This window comes from Monodelphis domestica, chromosome 4 (assembly GCF_027887165.1).
Source record: "Monodelphis domestica isolate mMonDom1 chromosome 4, mMonDom1.pri, whole genome shotgun sequence".
In the NCBI taxonomy this organism is placed as follows: Eukaryota; Metazoa; Chordata; class Mammalia; order Didelphimorphia; family Didelphidae; genus Monodelphis; species Monodelphis domestica.
Genome location: NC_077230.1, coordinates 436,264,169 through 436,286,691, shown reverse-complemented (window position 1 = coordinate 436,286,691; position 22,523 = coordinate 436,264,169). Strand labels below are relative to the sequence as shown.

The following is a 22,523-nucleotide window of genomic DNA, read 5'->3' as shown; positions in this document are numbered from 1 at the left end:
CCTCACTTACCCTGTTCTCCAGTGTGGATTCTCTGATGTTTAGCAAGGCTGGAGCTCTTTGAGAAAGTCTTTCTACATTGATTACATTCATAAGGTTTCTCTCCAGTGTGCATTCTCTGATGTTTACCAAGATTGGAGTTAGTTCTGAAAGCCTTTCCACACTGTTCACATTTGTACGGTTTCTCTCCAGTGTGGATTCTCTGATGTGCAGCAAGAATGTTTCTTTGTGTGAAAGCCTTTCCACACTGATTACATTTGTAAGGTTTCTCTCCAGTGTGGATTCTCTGGTGTGCAGCAAGATTGAACCTCTGTGTAAAACCCTTTCCACATTGTTTACATTCATAAGGTTTTTCTCCAGTGTGAATTCTCTGATGTACAGTGAGTCTAGAGCTCTTTGTGAAACCCTTTCCACATTGTTTACATTTGTAAGGCTTCTCTCCAGTGTGGATTCTCTGATGTTCATGAAGATTGCTCTTCTTTGTGAAACACTTTCCACACTGTTTACATTCATAAGGCTTCTCTCCAGTGTGGATTCTCTGATGTTTACGAAGATCAGAGCTACTTCTGAAAGTCCTTCCACATTGTTTACATTCATAAGGTTTCTCTCCAGTGTGGATTCTCTGATGTCCAGAAAGCTTAGAGTTCAGCGGCAAGGCCTTCCCACCTTTAACTACAGAAAGCATTTCTCCAGGATAACTTTTTTGATGTCTAATTAGGTCTGAGGTCCAGGTAGAGACCATTCCCTCTAGGTTATCCTGATACTTGTGCATTTCAAGAAGTTTACCATAGGACTAAAGAAACTCTATCTGTTCAAAAAAGCACTTGCTGTATTCACAATCCTAAAACTGTCATTTCCTGCAGACATTTTTTAATACTTATTTAGGACTGAATATTGTTTAAATGTCTTTGCAGTTTCATCAAATTCACAGTCTACTTTGATATAAGAGTCACAAATATCTCTCAAATTAGTCATAGGACCCATTCACTCATGAATCTTGGCTACCCACAATCGTCCACAAAAAATGCTCTGCTTTGTAGTCATCTCACTCACTTCAAACCTGGTGTCTACATCTGAAGAAAACAAATATTGATATATATGCCCAGATACACGTACACAGACATAAATAGAAATTCTTTTCCTCTCATGACAGAAGGTAAACTGATTTTCACTCTATTTCCCTGCTCAAAAAGAAGAATTTTCAAACTTAAAATTCCAGAATCAATCTTTGGATAAGCCATTTGGTCACATTTGTAATGATTTGGACTTCCATGAAAAGTTTCACTCTCCAACAAGTAGCTGTAAACAATCAAAGAAACATGGAAACATAGTTAATTGATTAGTAAAGGGCCACTTTTTATCTAAGACATATGGGTTGTTTAAGTTTTACAATTATGAGAAAACTCCTTTCACCAAATTTTGAACATACCTTGGTTAAGGGTCTCTAAACAACTACAGGTAGTTTAGCATTCCAGTCATGTAGGACTAGGTTTGAGCAATGTCCAGTTTCCACAATCAATGCCTTCTTTGGGACAGGGGAAGAATTAGCAAAATTTGACCAGAGGTTGTCCCAGGGTGTTTAACATTTCATTACCATTTACACTTTGGGTTTTCACTGCCCACTCCCCCCAACACTGGGCAAAGAAGGTGAATCATAGGTAAAGACTCATGTACTAAAGTAAACCTTGGGTAAAGTGCAGTCAGTTCCTTGATTACAAAGAAGCTACTAGCAAGCAAACAACTGACCCTTTACTTAACAACCAATCAAAATAAAAAGAATTCTTGAAAACCTTTTACATACTAGTAATCTCAGTAATAAACCAGCTAGCTGTATTTGGGCACGCTCTATACCTATTCTACCACAACTGTATTTCTATATTCTCATAAAGTTTGCTCTACATGGAGATTGCCTGAATTACTGATTCCTTAGACAAGGCCTTGATCTCACTACTACCATCACTTGCCCCACATCATATAAGATGGTTGATTTTTAAAATACCTTCACATACAATAACAATGGAACCTCAGAACACACTTGGGACACAGGGAGGTTCAACATTCTCATCACACCACATGAGACCATGAGCTTAGAATGGAATCACCTGACCAACCTCCCTGCAACTGAACTACAAGTCAAACCTTGTGATTGAATATGTTCTGTGCACAGTTCTAGACAGTCTTCCTCTATTATTCTTTCCATTCTTCCTTTAAATACCTCTCATTGATCACACTTAAAATTTTGTCACTTGTAGGAAATCATTCTGATAATCCATACCAAACATTTTAGATGCACTATCACGTGGTCTTTCTTGGTAAATCTCATAGTCTAAGCTCAGAAATAGGTTACTCTTTTTAACTGTCATGCAATAATTTCAACATCATATCCAAATTTTCTTCTTTTTTCTATTAGGACCCAAATATATTAAGATACTTGCTACACATTTTCTCAATATTAAAACTGTTTCATTGTCCCATAAAATTTGTCTCATAATGTAACCTATCTATCATCTATCTCTCAGGAAATGAACAGCATGATTCAGGACTCGTCCACTTGAAGCACATCCTTTTGGTAGTTCATGAAACCTCTGGAGTTTTATGGTGATGTTGATGGAGTCTGACTTTCTAATTCTTTAATGAAATTTTGAGTAACAAAGAGCTACCCAGTTTGGTTACCAATATACATTCCTCTCCTGGAACAAGTATGTGTATTTTTGAGGTCTAATAGCTTTCTTTGTTCAGTGATTCCAAACCATCATGAGCATAAAATAACATTGGTGTTCCTTCAAGGAATACATCAAATGCTGACCTCTTCTAACCAAATACAATATACAGTTTTGGTTTCTCAATCTCTACTCAAATTGTTTCCATACCACCATATCAGTTAGATGTACCAGTATAAATCTATTCCACTGGATGGTCACAAGGATTTACCTCATTAACCTGTTGTACACTGCACCAGAATAACTGCCTCATTCCACTTTTCCCTTATCATCTCCCCGTCACTACTGTAATCACCATTTCAAGACATTACAAATTTTCCCTCTGCAGATGTAAAATTGGAGATTTGAAGACTTCAATCCCCAGAAGTCCTTGCTCTAGTTCCCAAAATGCCCTCTAATCTCACTGAGATCCCCACCTGGGCGAGATCAAAATTTCTATTTAAACTGGCTGTAAAGCCTACTGGGGTCTCTCTTCCTGCTTCCACTTCCAAGCACACGCTTCTCTCGAGATGTAGTGCAAGTGAAACTGAATGGGCCTTTCAGCCCTCCTAGGCACATGCTTTCTTATTTTGTATTTTCTTTATTTATTAATCTTTAATAAACCTCTAAAAACATAATACTTTTATTACTAGAAACCAAAATTTTAATCATAACAGTTGGCGACCACTAGATTGGATAAGAACTTCTCAAATTTTTTAGCCTAGATAATAATTTTTAAGCCATGTTTCTCCGGCAAAATGTTTTTTACCCTCGCAAAGCTGTTGCTGATTCAGCTCGTTCCAGCCATTAGATAGTTCACCTAGGCCCGTCCAAGCCCGGCTGCTGCCTGCCTGTTTCTGCGCTCCATTCTCACCTGGTGCCCGCTCTCCCGCCCATCTGCCCACTCGGCTGCCTACCTGCTTCTGCACCCCAGAAATCTCCCTGCTCCTGGCTCCCAGCCCCGGCCCACCCGCCTGCTGCCTGCAATCTGGACCCAGATGAACTTCCCAGCCCAGCAATTCTGGCTCACCACCCCAGGCCCAGGACTCATTTCTATCAGCTGGTAAAAAACGGGGGTAATTTCCCCTTAGGCTACAATTAGCCTCCATATGGACTGGGGGCAGGGGATAACAGGAGGTGAGAAAGAAAGGGAAAGAAGGTAGAGGCTTTTCCAAACAGGAGCTGATAACCATGACTGATTTAAAAAGATATCTTTTGACTGCATTGATCCTTTCATTTACCTCACCTGAGTGCCAGGGGAAAAATTCAACTCCCTGCAACTCTTTAGCCAAATTTGGGGAGGCAACTAGGTGGCTCGGTGAATTGAGAGCCAGGCCTAGAGACAGGAGGTCTTTGGTTGAAATCTGGCCTCAGACACTTCCTGGCAGTGTGGCCCGGGACAGGTCATTTAAACCCCATTGCCTAAACATTATCAATCTTCTGCCTTCTGACAATAGGCATCTAAATGGATAACTAAAAAAAAAAAACAAAGAACTATAAACAGACTGAAGGTTATATTTTTAAGGCATTTCAGACTCCAATGTTTTATAAAAATCTCTTTATTCTATCACATTTTACTGATTGTTTTGTTTAAGATTTAACTTTGTGATTTTAAGTTCATATATTACTGCATTCAATACTATTCTGTTACTCTGAATCATTTTAATGTACTGGGTTTTAACTACTGTTAAATTCTGTTGCTTTTCCCTTATAATTATACTGAACAAAACTTTATTGAGTAAGCCCATATAAAAACAGCTTTTCTATTTTTGACTTTGTAAATTGATACATAGAGGATAGATGGACTCCATCAGAAAATTGCTATATCAACCTTTGGAAAATTTAATGTGCTAAATATCTCAATTGATTTTAAGGGTTCTTTAGACATGATTTTTAGAACTTTTCTTAATCTCTGGTCATTTTTGCCTGCCCCTAACATGAGGTTAGGCCCATTTTAGCAGCTGAAGTGAAATACAATTATAACCCCCAACCTCCCGCATTTCTAAAAATGTGAATGGAAGTTGGGCAGTTAATCTCAGGGCATTTGTACCCCTACAAGCCTCCAAAAAAGGAGCACCTCTCATTTATACTCATCAGCTAACTACTTTACTTCCACCAGAATGATCTCTAGATTTCTTGATAATGTTCTAGACCCAAAATAAGTTTTACTTTGTTTAAAAATATGTTTACCAAGGTTGAAAGATTTGCTACATTTGTAAAAATTGTGACAAATATCCATCAGTTCATAGGCTTTTAAAAATGCCATACAGCAACTCATGTGAAATATGATAGTGTGTTTGTTTGTTATTGTAATTAACTGGACTATTGAGAATTTTGGGGATATTAATAACTACATATTTGTACTACTGTTCAATTCATTTGCTTGTACTCACAGTGGATAATGGTCAGATATGAAGAGGAAATGGATCTCATTTTTTGATGAGAAAGCCTTGTATTCTATATTTCTTAGCTGACACAGTGTGTCAATGATTATAAGCTACATTTTTGAATTTTAAAACTCTTTTATTATATTTTTCCTGCATGTGCAATATACTATTTCAATTTTTTATTTTTTCTCTCCTTTTTCTATTTGAAGCACATGTCACCAGTATTAAAATTTTTCTTTAATTTTTTTATTTAGCAGTGATATAAGTTTAAAACACATTTGCTATAATGTCAATGCATGCCCCAAAAGCTTGAGACTATAAAAATGATGCCACTAATTATTTTTAAAAAATGTATGGGACTTTGCTTAATGAATCTGTCCGATTCCAGGACAAGATATACAAAAGAGTCATTACACAGGGCCAAAGATAAACCAATCCAGGACGGATTGATGCACTTCTAAACCAATACAAAGGACTTGAACCTAGTGTGAAGACTCAAGGTTGTGATGCTTAACATACATTAAGACATAGGCCTTCCTTGTATCCACTCTCACTCTGAAAATACTTACAGATGAGTATCCCAAACTTAGCTCCTACTTGGCTCCTATAATCTAGTCCCTTTTCTGTCTTTCATAGTGTGGCAAACTTTCTGTAGTCCTGGCTACTGACTGGGTAAATGCATCATTGCTTAGATCATTTTAATCGGGCCCTGATTCAAGGACCTGTTATAGATTTACTTTTCCTTTACTTGGAAATTTTACACATAAGACTTTGATAGTCTACATTTTCATCTAAAAATTTTCTTTTTTATTTGGATTTTTGTGATGTCTTTTTAATTTCTCTTACCAATTGATTCATATACCTCATAACTCAGTCATGCATCCCTAAGTGATCCTGTGTTTTTCAATCACCCTCTTCATGGGGAAATTTAAAAATATTATTATTTTAAATCGCAAAGTTTAAATTCCTTTTGAGAAGAATTTTAGGTTAAGAAACATGCTACCTCTCTGAATCCAGAAACTGAACTGTTGGGAGAAGACACCATGAAGATGCCTCCAGGCCACAAGCTGCCCGAGAAGATCAAGAATGAACTTTGGGTGTGATGGATTGAACATTTATTTGTATCTATACTTTCATGACAAAAGGGACTGCCCCCTAGCTGGCTTTTTGTCAATGCATCTAGCAATTACTGGTTTTTGTTTTTGTTTTTCCCTCTTATCCTCAAATTATTGTAAGCTTTAAGTTAATTATGTCTTCATGATCCTTTGGGGGAAAATTTTTCCCAATAAAGATCAAACAGAAAAATGTAAAAATGGAGATTTGAACCCTGGACTTCAATCCCCAGAAGTCCTTGCTCTAGTTCCCAAAATGCCCTCTAATCTCACTGAGATCCCCACCTGGGCGAGATCAAAATTTCTATTTAAACTGGCTGTAAAGCCTACTGGGGTCTCTCTTCCTGCTTCCACTTCCAAGCACACGCTTCTCTCGAGATGTAGTGTAAGTGAAACTGAATGGGCCTTTCAGCCCTCCTAGGCACATGCTTTCTTATTTTGTATTTTCTTTATTTATTAATCTTTAATAAACCTCTAAAAACATAATACTTTTATTACTAGAAACCAAAATTTTAATCATAACACAGAGGAGATGGCCAGCTTTTTTGACCACACTTGGTATGTTCTATACAAGCCATCTTGAACCATCACATATTCGACAATAACAGAAGGTGTGAGGAGTACGTGCTGTGCAATTCTAAGGGGGGGGACACAATGTTTGGAGTAGATACTCTTGAAGGTAGGAGAGGGGAAGCATCATTTCCTGCCTTCCTTCAGTGCTAGCCCAGTTGAGATTGTGTAACCTAAATGTATAGGGAGCCCAATGATTGTACCTTTGTGACAGGCACCAGCATCATCTGCTGCAGGTGAATAGGAAACAAGATGGTAGAGTGTGAAGGGAATCCAAGGGTGGGTGGGGGTGTTGGAGGACATGGTGAAGAGCAAGAATATGGTTCAGGTTTGAAGGAGAGAGAAAGAAGAAATGATAAAGATTATAATTAGATAAAGAAATGTTGGGAGCTAGGTGGCCCAGTGGATAAAGTACCAGCCTTGGGTCAGGAGGGCCTGAGTTCAAATCTGCTTTCAAACACTTCCTAAGTGTGTGACCCTTGTCAACATGGTATCTATAAACCCCAAACTTGTGGCCTAGTAAGATCTGATGAACCCCAAGTTTTAATCACTTCACCCACACTCCAGAACTGGGGTGATAAAATGCAGGGTGCTCCTAGAAAATCCCCTGGTGGGAAAATTATTTCCTAATAGCCATCTGGGCCAATGGTTATCTATCAGAGAAAAATAATACTCAAAAGGTGAATTCGAAATTGGATCAGTTTTCTCAACTTAAAAAGGAAAAATTAAAAGTAAATCACTATACAAAAAATAATCAATCAAAATTTACTAATTTAACCAAAACCTTATGTATTATAATGGCTGCACTCTGGAAATTTACCTAAAGAAGGGAACTTCAAAAATCAGGCTGCAATTCATGGCCCTTTTTACTTCTCTAAAAGTAAAACCCATAAAACTTCTCACCAAACACAAAAACTCAGGAATATTAAAGAAAAGCTTAAAATTACTTTAAATCACAATACCTAACCAATTCCCTACTCTTTATCTGTTTACTCCAATTTACCCAGGGCTCCAAAATTGCCCTTCTTAAAAGGAAATTCAGTTAAAAAAACATTCAGGGTTTCCTTGCCATACAAAGCAAAGCCTTTCCCCAAATATGCCTCGTCCTGTTCCAACAATGCAATGGCCAGTCGGGTCTATACTTTACCATTCTAAAACATACTTTCTTTTTACTTCAGAATACACACACGCACGACACACACGACACACACACACACACATTAATCAGAAAAACCTGACTCTCTGGAAACAAGTAACAGCTTAACAAAAATGTGACTCAATAACCGGAATAAAGTATCTCTCATTACGAATATTAAAAATTAACTGCACTTGGCATACAACAGTTCCCACATTAGCCACACCAAAGCTGGGAAGAAAAGACTAGAATGTTAAAGGTATGAATTTCTGGACCTCCTCTTGCCTCCTGCTCCTACCTATCACCAGCTCCTGTCTCGCCTCTCCATCTTTTGGGAGGAATTAACTGTTAACACAACTTTCAGACATTGTTTGCAAACATTTAAATCACCAGCATTTGAGATTATTAGCGAAGTCTCCGCCTAAGAACTCCATTAGACATTCGATATAAGCAAAACTCCACAGAACACGGAGAAATCCGGAACTCAAGTTCTTGGGCTTCTCTGAGAAGCTCCTTCATAAAAATTTACACCCATTTAACCCTTAAGTCCGGCATTTCAATTCATGAAGAAACTTCGTATTTTGATCAACTTGAAGCCAGGACCCAGAACGTCAAATGAACCCGCGGGCTCCCGCTCAGCTTCCCATTCAGAGCTTTCAGTCAACCATTCACACCTCTGAACTGCTCTCTAGCAGTTCACGTCTAGCACAGACGCTGCTTCACTCACATACCCGTGCACTAGCACACACACTCCCCAAAACCCGAGCTCGTAGTCAGGCGGAGCTAGACTCCATTTTGGCCAGCTTACCTTGGGGCCAGATTCTGCTACCATCTGCCATCTTAGCCAAACCTTTGCCTGCACTAGATTCATATCTGAAAAAAAAAAAAAAAATATATATATATATATATATATATATATATATATTTTTTTTTAACCCTCACCTTCCGTCTTGGAGTCAATACTGTGTATTGGCTCCAAGGCAGAAGAGTGGTCAGGGCTAGGCCATGAGGGTCAAGTGACTGGCCCAGGGTCACACAGCTGGGAAGTGTCTGAGATCAGATTTGAACCCAGGACCTCCCGTCTCTAGGCCTGACTCTACATCCCCTGAGCTACCCAGCTGCCCCCTAAAATATATATATTTGGGGCCGTATTGTTAGGTGGTCGGGCAGGCTGCTGACTCCTCCTGGGCACACAGATTTACTGTTCCCCATTCCAGGAGCCCTAGGGTGGGCTCAGGATTCTGCGGCTCTCGGTGCAATCCACAGGCCACCTACTTAATTAAAGAGCGGGCCGCTCCCAAACACACGCGCCCGCGTCCTTTTTCTGGGAGCCACTTACCTGCCCCTCTGCTCACCGGACTCCTGACTCAAGCCCAGATGGGCAGCTCATGTCGTGGGGCCCTTGTTAGCAGAGCCGCTCAGGCAGCCGCCACTTCGGAAGCCTGCTGGGGAACCCCATTTGTTGACTTGGAAAACCCCCACAACTATTAGTCAGAAAGAGCGCTCTTTTCAGTGAGAAATGGGGCTGCAGTGCCGAGCCAGGCCTCCAGGGGGAGCTGCGGGCGGCCCACCTACGCGGAACTGCGGGCTCTGGACACGGACCCCTGGGAAAGCCGTCCGCGCTACACAGGACAACTCCAAGGAACAAAAGAATGTGGGGAGACCCAGGGCCAGGGGAAGAGGATGGCCACCACCAGGGCTTCTAGGAACTGGGAGGGTTCCAACTACACCGCCAGGATACCATCCAGCTCGGGAGAGGAATCCTGGCCAGAGGCTGGGGGAGGGAAGCGCTGCTTACAATGGACACTAACCGGGGGGTCCCTGCCCAGGAGGGCGTCTTCCTGGGATGGGTCTCTGATACATGCGGGAGCCCAGCTAAGACAAAAGGAGGGCTTGGCATCTGCTTGGCCCCACCTGACCGGGGCTGTCCTTTACTTTAGGGTCCACGATTCAGGCCGAGCCTCCCTTCAGGGGGATTCACAGGACAGGGAACAAGTCCCAGCTTTGGGGTCTCCCACTTACAAGCTAGTCCTACAACGTGGGCTCCAGCGGCTCTTCCTGGGCTACCACATTCCGGGCTGCCACCTCAACCACTTACTTCCTGCATTTCTTTTGCCCGCTGGTGGCTGGATCCCTGCCGGCACCTCCCACAGATTCACTGACTGATCCCCTCCCTTTGCCCTCCCCAGGATGGGTTGGTTCCTGGGACACTTGCGGGAATGTCCAAACACTGAATTTCCCGGGAGGACAAAGGCCTCCCCCTAGTGGACCAGGAGGCCCAGCGGCATCCTCCTAACGCTCTGGAAGGGGCGCGAGGCTGGAATGAGGAAGGCGGGCTTCAAATACTAGTTGGCCCTGTGACCTCGGGCGAGTCACCACATCTCGGTCGGCCTCACGCTCCCCTTGCGTAAAATGGGGCACCTACACAGCGAGGGGCTGGTGAGGAATCCATTAGAAACGCGGCCTGAAGCCCAGGAGAGCAGGGACAGCAAGGCAGGCTGTGGACAGAGGCTCTCCGGGGCAGGGAGGGCGCGGAGCCAAGGCAGTGGCCCGGCCCCTGGGCCAGGGGAGGGTTGGGGTGATCCCTGGTCTCCTCCCCGACATCCCTCAGCCCATCCCCCCCCAGTCCTCCCAGCCGACCCCTCCCTTCTCCCCCAGAGCTCTTCTCGAGCAGGGCGACTCCTGAAAGCTCAACCGCCGCTGATTGGTGCACCGATTGCCCAGCCTCTACCTTCTGAGGCCCAGACACAGACGCGCACGAACACACACTCACATGCCCCGCCCCGCACACACTCAGACTCCACTCCCCGCCCCCTCCGCTCTTTGGCGCGCGCTTACACGGGCCTGCGCATTCCCAGCCTCACTAACGCCAACCCGGAGATGTTGCCCGGGGCCGAGGCGGGGGGGAACCTCCACCCCATCCCAATCCCCCGCCCTGCTGGCAGTGCCACCCCCCCTCCCGCTTCTCCCTTCCATACCAGGCAGAAGTAGCTAAACAACGCGATAAGTGAGGGAAGCTGTACCTGCCTAGGGGAGATTCCCAGCGTGCCCTGGGGCTACCTCGGGGGGGGGGGGGGGGAGCGCTGCGTGCCTGACGTGGCCACGCACACATTCTGGGAAATGGAGTTCCCTCGCCTTTGGCTGTTCCCGCAGCTATTAGAGCCCCTGGTGGAGAAAGGGCTGGGCCGGAATTGTCCCCCAGGCTGCAGAGCTTTGGCCCTCGCCTCCCGCTCCCGCCCCGCCCCGCCTCCCATTTCCACTTCCCTCCCTGGGCCTGGAAGCTCGGCAGGGCGCCTGGCACACAGCAGGCGCCCAATGACTGATGGCTGACTGGCTGGCTGGCTGCATCCTCCCCACTGCCTGGGAGGACGTCCTACCCCCCTCCCCCATTCTGTCAGATGGCTGCTGTGTCGCCAAGAGCCCCAGGCTGGCCGCTGTGCCTTTTTGAACGGACTTGAAATGACCCGTGAAGGGGGCAAGGATTCTCCTCAGGCCAGAGACGGAGCCTTCCCGAGTCCCCCTGGGCGGGACAGGGGCCGAAGGCGGCCTGCACTGTCTCCGCGTCCGGCGTGGCTCGGGGTGCTCCAGGGAGGGGCTGCGTAATGAGTGCCTCCAAGTCCATGTTCAAGTGTCGGAGCACGATCGCGGCCCTGACCTCCCTGGCACGATTGCTCATCCGGGGACCTTCGGAGCCCAGATCGCTCTCTCGCGTGAGGAAGCCGCGGGAGTAGTTGGGGGCCGGCCTTCCCCTCCTCCTTCTCCAACTTCTCCTTGCATTGAACAGGAAGCCACTCCAGCGCCAACAGCTTCTCTCCATCTGCTTTCGGCGCTCAAGAGCGCTGCCGGGAAGAATCCTCCCCGCGCAGGAAGTGAAGGCTGGCCCGGCATTTTACGGAGATTTTCTCCCTCCACCCTCCCCTCAGCCCCGAGATCCCATTGTACAGAAAGGGAGAAGCAGCTGAAATGACTCGCCCAGGGTCTCTGAGAAGGGAATTGTAAAGCCCTCAGCACAGTGTTGGCACTTCTTGGAGACAGACCTCAACCCCCTCCCTAGTCTGAAAGAGGAGCGACCCCTTCTGACGGTGGGGGAGGGGAGGAAGGACCTGGGTGGGGAGGAGGGACAGTGCCAAGGGAGGGGCCTGGCTCCCAGAGGATGGGGGAGCCAAGAGAGCCTAGGGACCCTCTCAGGAAAACTCCAGGGTAGGGGAGAGAGTGGGACACAGGGGCGGGGGAAGAGGAGAAAGAGTAAGGCCGGGGTGTCTGCTGGGGGACCCCGAGGGATTGGGGGTAATAGAGAGGTATCAAGGAGGGGCCAGCGGGTCACCCCAAACCCTCCACTCCCCTTGCTAAGCCCCTGATCCCGGGGTGCTGGTCACTGCCTTGGCATCGAGTCTTTCCTGGTCCTGAGCAGCCCTGTCCAGCGTGGCCCTCTGTCCACTCCCTCCTTCTAGAGCCCAGCTTCTCTCTGTCTCTCTTCTCCCTGGGTTTCACGCAGCATTTCTGTACCCCCTCATTCCACAGGAAATCCTCACAGCCAGCATTTCTGGGGCCCTCATGGATTCCTCACATGCAGCTTACTCGGCAGATGCTCCATTTTACAGATGGGGAAAGTGAGGCAGACTTGCCCAGGGTCACACAGCCACCAAGTGTTTTAGGTGTGGTTCCACCTCAGATCTTCTTGATTTCCCACCAGGGGTTCCCATAAAGAGGTCACACGCCCACTCTTGCTATCACCCCAGGGGTTGGCCCGCATTGTATGTGAATGAAACAATGAAATATTAGTGAAAGAATATTAGACCAGCTTGACCCATGTGTGAGTCCCAGAAGAGCCATCCTGTCCACCTCAACTGAGGTGCTAAGGGGCGGAGACAGGATTTGAACCAGGGACTGGGGCCTCCCAGCCCAGAGGGCTTGCTTCCTCTTGTACCCTGCTGGCTCCCAGACATATAACACACATGGACCAGTCAGTGAGTGGGTATCAGGACTCTGGCCGTCTCCTGGGGTCACGGAGTGTCACCTGGGCTGACTCCTGTTTCACAGAAGGACACACTGTTGCCACAGAAGAGACAGACAGGTGTCAGAGGCAGAATCTGAAACAGAAGAAAGAGGAGACAGACAAAGAGAAGAGATAAAAATGACAAGAGAGAGATAAAGATGAGAGAGATAAGAGAGACAGAGAGAGTTGTAAATAATTGGAAATTCTTAATATGTGTTTCAGAATGTTATGAGGCAAACTAAATACCCTGCTATTTGGAATCAAAACCAGGTGTTAGACGGGTGGCTCAGTGGATTGTCAGTCAGGGAAAGAGGCAGGAAGTCCTGGTTCAAATCCACCCTCAGATACTTTCCTAGCTTTGGGACCCTGGTCAAGGTACTTAACCCCAGTTGCCTAGTCCCTACCACTGTTCTGCCTTGAAGGTAAGGGTTATAAAAAGATTATTCAAGTAAAAGGATTATTTCTGGAAACAAATTAGGATGTGATTGTTAAAGGAAGGGTCAGATATGGATATGAAGGAAAACAAACCGTTTTTATGTGGTAAACATCATAGGGTTGCTCTGTAAAATTGCAGCTTGAAATTTGTGACTTCTGAAGCTGAGAGCAGGTGGAAAGAGAAGCAGGCTGGTGACCAAAATGGACTCAGTTCTTTGAAAGGAAATTGGGATAAGGTTATAGGAAGCTGGGAATTTTGAAAATGAGTACCAATAAAATGAGATTTTTTCTTTCTTCTGAAGCGCTAACAGTTTTTAGGAAGATGCAAGGGTGAAAAGGGGTTAATTTTTAAGGGGGTTGAACTTGTATATTATGAGTATGGTCACCAGGAATTTAATTAATTCCAAAGAGATTTTATTTACAATTTCATTACAAAATGTAGAAAGAGTAAAGCAAGAAATCAGAGAGAGGATAAGGTGAGATATCCAGCCTAAACACTAAGTAACTCTATCTCTAACCCCTCGGGCAGGGAGAGTTAGTTTCAACCTGCCTGGGCAAAGCCAAGGACCTGGGGAAGCTTCTCACAAGAGTAGGTCTTTCCTGAGGTTGGTCTCTTCAGGAAAAAAACAGCAGTTAAGAGTCAGCTTTTCACTCACCATGTGTCAGTCCAGTCAGAAACAGGGTCTCAGGTCCAGTCATGAGATCAAAGAATGAAGAATTGGCTCTCACAGGAAGTAACAGCTCCTTTTAAAGATGCTTCCTTTGAATCACTTCCTGTGTCTTCCCCTCATTTTATATCTACCAATCACATTTGGCACTTTGTTTTAGGACTTCCCAGGGGCAGTCAGTTGATTTTTGATTCTTCATCCACTATTTCACACATGGGTCACAGACTTCCCACTTAATGCGTGAAATGGGGTGTTTACGTCTTTGGTGATTAGATCTAAAATGGACAGATCTCCATACTCAACTTTAAGTAGGGTGTTCTAAAAATAGGCAGGGATTACAATTTAATCTTCACAATCGAGAGAGTTAAGTAATTTCATTGTTATAATCAGGGGAGAGTTCAACTTAATCTTCACAAAGAACTATAATACTGGGTAATAAAATGATTCAGCCAGCCTGTGTAATTTACTAGCTAAGGGATTTCACCTGTCAAAACAGCAATATGGAAATATTACCACCTAAAAAGTCTATACTGCCTTGTATATGACAAACACCAGATAAATTTTAATTCTTCTTATTTTTTAAACCCTTACCTTTGTCTTAGAATCAATCCTGTGTATTTGTTGCAAGGCAGAAGAGTGGTAAGGGCTAGGCAATGGGGGTTAAGTGATTTATCCAGGGTCACACAGCTTGTAAGAGTCTGGGGCCAGATTTGAACCCAGAACCTGGGTCTGACTCTCAATACACTGAAACATTTAGATACCTTCATTTTATTATTATTAGTGCTTTAATGGAAAATAACTACTTCATACTGAATTTATACATGGTTTTAGACATGACTAAAAATTCAAAAGCAATTCTCTGAAAGGTAATTTGAAACAACGTTTTATCTCATTGGTCAAACTCAAAATATTTTTTATGAAAAGGTGAAATTTGATAAATTCTTGTAAAGATATGGTGCAAAGTAATAGTTTAAAAGGTTATCACCAATTTATAATAATTAAAATTAAAATTAAAATCATGAGGCTGTTAGTAGCTTTAACAATTTAGTTTAATAAAAATAGAGAGATAATAAAAAGAGGGAAATACAGGAAGAAGGTAGAGAATTGCCTAGCCTAACAGCCTAGAGTCTGGCTTCAGCAAAAGTCACCAACACCAGAGTCTGTCTTCAGCCAGAATCTCAATCTGAATCTGAGTTTCAGTCAGTCTCCCAACTTCCTGCTGGGTCTCACCTTATAAGCAGTTTAATTCACCCACTAGCTCTCACCTCCCAGGAAACAATCACAGTTCCTCAATTTGCCTGGCACCACCTAAGGGGGCAGTGCCTGTGGGATCAATTTCCTGTCTCTCAAGGTGTCTCTGGTTTATTAAAATTTAAAACAAAAGGAGGTGAAGTCCAAATCCCTAATTGATTAAGTCAAAAAAACAATTCCCTTCTCACAGTAGAAAGTGAAATTCTGATCCCCTTCTCCATTATAACATCTCTTTGATCAAACAGGCAGTAATTACCGGGAGTATTTAGGACTTTGTTCATATTAATGAACTCTTTTATAATTTAGCATTCAGATTTTAACTAATAAAAAATATGAGGGCATTTCTCCAAGGTTTATTTATCATGGTTTATTAATGAGGGATTAGATTTCCATGTACAAAAAATGTCTTCTTTACCAGCCCCCTGAGAAAAATGATTGTGTCTTGCCCCTTGCTTATCGAGGGAGTTGTGTCCGGTCTCTCACTGGCCTGACAGGTACCTTAAGCTCTCCACTGAGAGTCCTCCTTGGTCCATAATACCAGAGACTAAGTGGAGTTAGAGAGTTCAAATCCTTTCTCATTACTTTATCACAGAGGGGTTGGACCTCTGCTCAGACCCAGAAATTAGTCAGCTGCATTGTGAGTCTGAGTCCTCTGATATAATGGACTGAGTGGTAGGGATTGGGTCCCCTATCCATTCCACATCTTCCCCAAGCATTGTTATATTATTTGTTTGTAAGATCCTATGTGCCAGCAAGCCACCAAAAACAGAGCAAGTATCAATTAATGGGAATGGTTGAAAAAAATGTAATAGATGAATGCCAGCCTGTTTCTATTCCTTTTAACACCTTAAAAGAGTTAAAAACAGCAACCTCACAGTATGACCCTGTTGCCCCTTTCACATTAGCCTTAATAGATTCCTTGGCTAATGAAGTCATGACCCCTGAAGACTCGAATGCCATAGCCACGGCCTGCTTATCTGGAGGAGACTACTTTGGAAATCTGAGTATCATGAAAAAGCAAAGGCTCAGGCCAGTATGAAGGCTAGGGCTCAGAATGGAATTTCTCTTATGTAAGGATAATTTTAAGGTTCTGACCTAATCTAAATTAATTTGGTCACCAGAGAAAATCCCAAATAAAATACCCAAGTCAGTTTGGAAATTTATGGTGATTTTAATTAATATAGAGGGAAGGAATTAAGGAGAAGAGAGAGAAGAGGGGATAGGATTTCTCCCACTTGGCCTGTGCCAGAGGGAGTTCAAAGACCTCCACCACGAGGTGGAGAAGATTAGAGGCTTTTCTAAGAGGATAATGTTTGGAAGGTAAAGGAGAAAAGAATCAGCCTAAACTCCAAGAGAGCTCAGTGAAGATGCCTCACCTGAACTAGGCTACTCAGCTTCTCCCAGTATAGTGTCAAGGAAAACTCACTGCCAAAACCTGACAATAGCTGCCACCATGCCAAGATGCTGAAACACTCAGCAAGCTGCTCCCAGAGCTACCTCTCTACCCAAAGAGAGGAAGTGACGCGAAATATATAGACAATTTTTACATCACTTTCCTGCATCTCACATGTACCAATGATAGCTTAAGCTTGACTTAGGACAGTCCAGGGGTCTGTCAGTTGTTTCCGATTTGTCATTTGCTAGCACGTCTGTCATAGGCCATCCTCCTAAATACTTAGTCCTTAAGTATGGGTGTAGACATTCCTGTTTTTGTTAGGCTAAGTAGGGTGGAGTAATCTAAAGTTCACACTTGATATGCTAATGGGAGAAGGCGTATTCACCTTTAAAAGCCCAACTGAACTTTGATCTTTGGGCCTATCAACAGATAAACGTTATAGCTACCCAAGCCTGGAGAAAACTGCCACCATCCACCTTAACCCTAAACCTATGGGACATGGCAAAGTCAGGCAAAGCCCTGAGAAACCTTATCAGGATTTTGTATCTTGCCTCTTACAATCTGTCAGCCAATTAATCCAAGATCCTGAAGCAGCAAATTTAGTAGTAAAACAATTAGCTTATGAAAATGTCAATAAAACATGTCAGAATACTATTCAGCCTATTAGACATCAATCTATTTTGGAGGATTTTATTAAAATGTGTACTGATGGAGTGGCTAGGTCCTAGGTTCAAATCTGGCCTCAGCCACTTCCTAGCTGTGTGACCCTGGGCAAGTCACTTGACCACCATTGCCTAGCCCTTACCACTCTTCTGCCTTGAAACCAATATATAGTATTGATTCCAAGATGGAAGCTAAGGGTTTAAAAAAAATGCCTGATATCAGGCCCTCGCATATGCAAGGTGCAGCTTTTGTAGCTGCCCTCAAATTATCAGGAGTATTTGTTGTTAGAAAAGAAGGTCATTGTTTTAATTGTGATAAAATCACCCACTTGGCTACTGAATGTAAATTCACAAAACAAAAGTTTAAACCACAGTTTAATGGCATGGTTAGACCAAAAGCATCTTGTTCAAAATGCAAAAGAGGACTACATTGGGCTAATCATGCCATTCCTGTACTGATATTAATGGCCAACATATTTCGGGAAGCTCCCAATGAGGTCAGTTCCCGCCCTGTCAACAACTTGGAGCTTTGTTGCTCACTTCACTGTATCCCAACTGCAAGGAGCCACTCTAGGAAGTGCAGGATTAGATTTATATTGCATAGAAACCACACATCTCCCTGCAGGAGAGGCCCCTCAAAGATTAAAAACCAGGGTCTTTGGACCTCTACCTGATCGTCATTTTGGCTTATTATTAGGGAGCTCATCCTCCAGTTCTAAAAGTCTTTTAATTTATCCTGGAGTAACTGACCCTGACTTTTCTGGAGAAATCCCAATTGTGGTTCCATCTCTGGTTCATGATATTGCCATTGACCCTGGTATCTGATGTGCTCAATTAATCTTAATACCATTTTTAAACATTGGGAACTCTAAATTTAATCAACCCAGAGAAGATAACAACTTCAGCTCTTCTGATGCCTATTGGATATCAGCATTACAAAAAGAAAGACCCATACTTACAATCCTTTTAGAAGGAAGAGCCTTTGATAGTTTCATAGACACAGGAGCCAATGTCTCCGTTATTTCCTCCTCCCAATGGCCATCTGATTGGCCTCTTGGAAATTTCTCAGGCAAAATGGCAGGAGTAGGATGAATCACAACTCACAAACAGTACTTGTGCTCTTTCGTGGACATATGATATGTACTCTGGTACACTTAATTACACCTTATGTCATCCCGAATTTGCCTTTAAATCTTTGGGGACATGATTTATTAACTCAAATCTCCCTGCACATGGGCATTCCCCAACAGCATAAATTGTCTCAAATAACTCATTCAGCCCCCTCCTAGGGCCATTGATTGCAGCTTCTCCCTAATGTACAGCTGAAAAAATCATTTGGAAAACCACTACACCTGTATGGGTAGATCAATAGCCCCTCAATGGAGAGAAGCTAACTGTAGTTGAAAGACTAGTTAAAAAACAACTAGAAGCGGGACATATAGAACATTCCACCTCTCCCTGGAACACTTCCATTTTTACTATAAAAAAGAAATCAGGGAGGTGGAGGCTTCTCCAAGATCTTAGAGAAGTTAATAAATGCATGATAATCATAGGATCCCCTCAACCAGGTATTCCAACTCCTACAGCCATTCCTAAATATTATCACCTTATTATAATAGACCTAAAAGATTGCTTCTTCACCATTCCCTTGCACTCTGATGATCATCCATATTTTGCTTTTTTCTGTTCCATCTGTTAACTTTAAAGAACCCATGAAAAAATAGCAGTGGAAATTCTGCCCCAGGGTATGGCTAACAGTGCCACCCTGTGTCAAAACTTTGTGGCACAGACTTTAGCTCCCCATCATAATTGTTGAGACCACCTGCAGACCCTACACAAATTATTAGTGGGTGGTGATCAGCGTTGCGAGAATCAAGCAGACATCAGGAGCAATAGAAGCTAGAGTGACAAGAGGATCCAAAGCAGTTAGAAGATCAATATTCACGTCCTAACCTATTACCATTCACATCCCTTAACATTTTTACAGAGAGCAGATACACACACCATACAGCTTTGCATACTGAAACAGCCTTAATAAAATCGATGCTGCCCCCTGATCTGTACCAACTTTTTTCCACTTTACAATCCCTTTCTATTAACTGTCAAACCCCCTTTGCTATCATGCACATTCATTCTCACTCCAATTTACCAGGACCATTAACAGAAGGAAATAGTATTGCAGATTTACGTACTGCCATGACCCTTTCACCATTCCAACAGGCCCAAGAATCACATACATTATTCCATCAAAATTCCCAGTCTTTAAGATTATAATTCAAATGAACTGAAGAACAAGTCAGCTCTATTATCAAATCCTGCCTATCCTGTTTACCCACACTGCCTAATCCATCTTCTATTGCAATTAATCCCAAAGGCCTCCTTCCTAACCATCTTTGGCAAATGGATACTACACATCATCCCCCATTTGGACGTTCCTCTTTCATTCATGAATCCGTGGATACTTTTTCTAATCTAATTTTTGCTTCTATCCATACAGGTGAAGCAGTAAAGCATGTCATCTCTCTGCATCTCAGTTTATGGGTATTCCACAAACCCTTAAAACACAGAATGGCCCAGCATATCCATCCAAAGCTCTTGCTAATTGCACTTCACAATTCAAAAGACAGGAATCCCATCTAATCCTCAAGGCCAAGCTATAATAGAAAGAGCCCATCTTACATTAAAGAATCAATTAAAAAGATTTAAAAATTTGCCTTACCAATTTATGCCAGGCTGTGCTCTATTTGTAATCAATTTCCTCAATTTGAACCAACAAGGTCAATCAAGAATCGACAAAATAGATCCACTCCAATTCCCAGGAAAAAGGTCATTTGGAAAGATAGCGCTACTAATTGTTGGCAGCCTCGAGCTGTGTCCCCTTCTAGGGACAAGGATCTGTGTGTATTTCCTCCAGGTACTACAGCACCTATTTGGATTCCAGAAAGACTTACGTGTCCTTGCCATGACTCCCAGCCCAACAACAAGCCACGTGATGCATCTGAGCAGGAAGGTGATGAAGAGACTGACCTATAAGCTTAAGAGGATGTAGATTCAAAGAGACTGAGCCAAAACAACAATGCAAGCTGCTCTACCGACTTGGGGACAAATTAGGAGACTAGCAGCCCAAGTGGAAGAGAGTGGACAAGCAAGGATTTCCACCTCCTGATCGTACTGCTGCCCTATTTGTTGCCATGTTAGCCCTTCGATCTGCACCCCCTAGCACGTCTGCTGACACGTCCTGAGCTTACATGCCTAACCCTCCGTTTGTACAGCCAGTCACTTGGGACTTTCCTTTGGCCCTTCCTACGTCCAATGTATCCTGTTTTCAACTTGCTACGCCCCTTGGACGACTTCTTCAAGGAAACTTTAATTTTTCATCACAAACCAAAACCTCCATCATTTGTTTTAGTCTCACTTTGCAACCTGGTTGTGTACAGTGGGCCCCCCATCAGCCTCTGAACACTGTCAGTGAACACGTCCCTAATGGTTACTTCTTATAATAATAACTTCTGGAATGTTCTCCATGCTCCATCCATCTCCCAGACAGAGAACGACCTTTGGGTGTACCCCCTGCCAAAATAGCATTACCTCCTTGTTTTTTGCCCGTGTATTTATACTCCCCTGTGTGGCCTTCATGATCCAAACCGTCCTCATGAATCCTTCTTTGATTGGAGCTTGCCTGGCTCCATAACTAATGCGTCCATTCAATATTACAACCCTCAAGGCTATCTTTTGCCTACCATACAGTATAAAAACACCACACATAGATATCTATGGGCTTCCCTAATGGCTCTAAATCCCTTGACATCATCCTGGCTCAATATTTCCTCCCTCACCTGTCTTCCCTCCCCATACATGTACTTGATTGGTAACATACATATTACCTTTGGTGAATTCTCCTTCCATTATGATCGTATCAATTGTTCTCTTTCTACTTGTCTTTTCCCAGGGCTCAACATCACCAAAATACTTATAGTCCAACAACCAGCCCATATTCTCATCCCGGTAAATATTTCCGCCCCTCGGTATCATTCCCGGGATGCCTACATGATCCAATAGACCCAGATGAACTGATGCGTGCCAAGAGCGGTATTGGTCATCTTATCCCAGATCTCGTTTCCCTAGTTATGATGCTTGTATCCACTGCCACTGAAGCTATTGCCATCTTACAAGAAATTCAAACGGCTTCTTATATTAATAGTCTAATAGTCAATGGCACAAACAGGAACAACTAGATTTCAACATAGAGTCAAAATTAGATATACTAGAAAACAACCTTCTCTGGCTCAGAGATCATGTACAATCCATTACTCTTAGACAACAACTCGCTTGTCACTGACTGTAGTGCAATTTGTGTCCCCCCCTCCAAGGCTAAATGAATCAGCATGGGACTTAATGAAACATTACCTCCTCAACCAATGGAGCCATCAATGATACTGGCTTTCTAGAGCAATTACATATAGATATTTTACAGATATCCCAAAGCCATCTAGATAATTTACCGTCATTTCGCCCAACTGATTTTATACAAGTCCTTAAATGTATTCCTTTAGGCCTTCCTCACTTACTTACCATAGGAGCAATAGCTCCTCTGGCTTTTACCCTTTGCCTTGCCCTTCCCTGTATTATTAGACTCTTTATGGCATCTTATGGGCAACTCTGAACCGCCTCTCATCACCTTCAGTTACAACTTCAACAATTAAAGAAAGGGGAAACTTGATAAAAAATCATTGAAGTGTAGTGAATAGCATTTTGCCTATTGTCATGCATATCACAGATAATGGCTTGATTTTGATTACTTTGGATTCAAATTAAATATCTGGTAGTACCTATTTTGATTTTATATATTCATACTGAGCAGTTATTTGTTAGACTGCATACAAATGATTGGTTATTTGTTAAAATTGCTAATACTATTCCCTCTTATTGTTAAAATTGTGCTCTCCATCACTCACCAGCTTCATTCTACCGTGCACTGCCTGTTACTGCAATTAAAACAAATGAAGAAGGAGATTTCAGATGTAGAGATCTCAGAGCCTGTCCAGGATTAAGATTTAAGAGCCCTTTCTGAGGTAGATGACTCAGAGTCTGTCTAGATAAAGCTTGAGTGCCCTCTCCTTCTCCTTCTTTATTCTTAGCATAATAAAACATGTTATTGCTGCCAATACCATGTTATTAATGATTAGACTGTTCCATGAACCCGGGTGACATTAG

The 22,523-nt window shown here is 43.1% G+C and overlaps 1 pseudogene; it reads right to left on the bottom strand.

The window, feature by feature from the left end:
• The window catches only part of LOC103105110 (zinc finger protein 420-like), a 54,421-nt pseudogene extending 43,723 nt beyond the window's left edge, over nt 1-10,698 (bottom strand).
• Between the last annotated feature and the right edge of the window lie 11,825 nt (nt 10,699-22,523).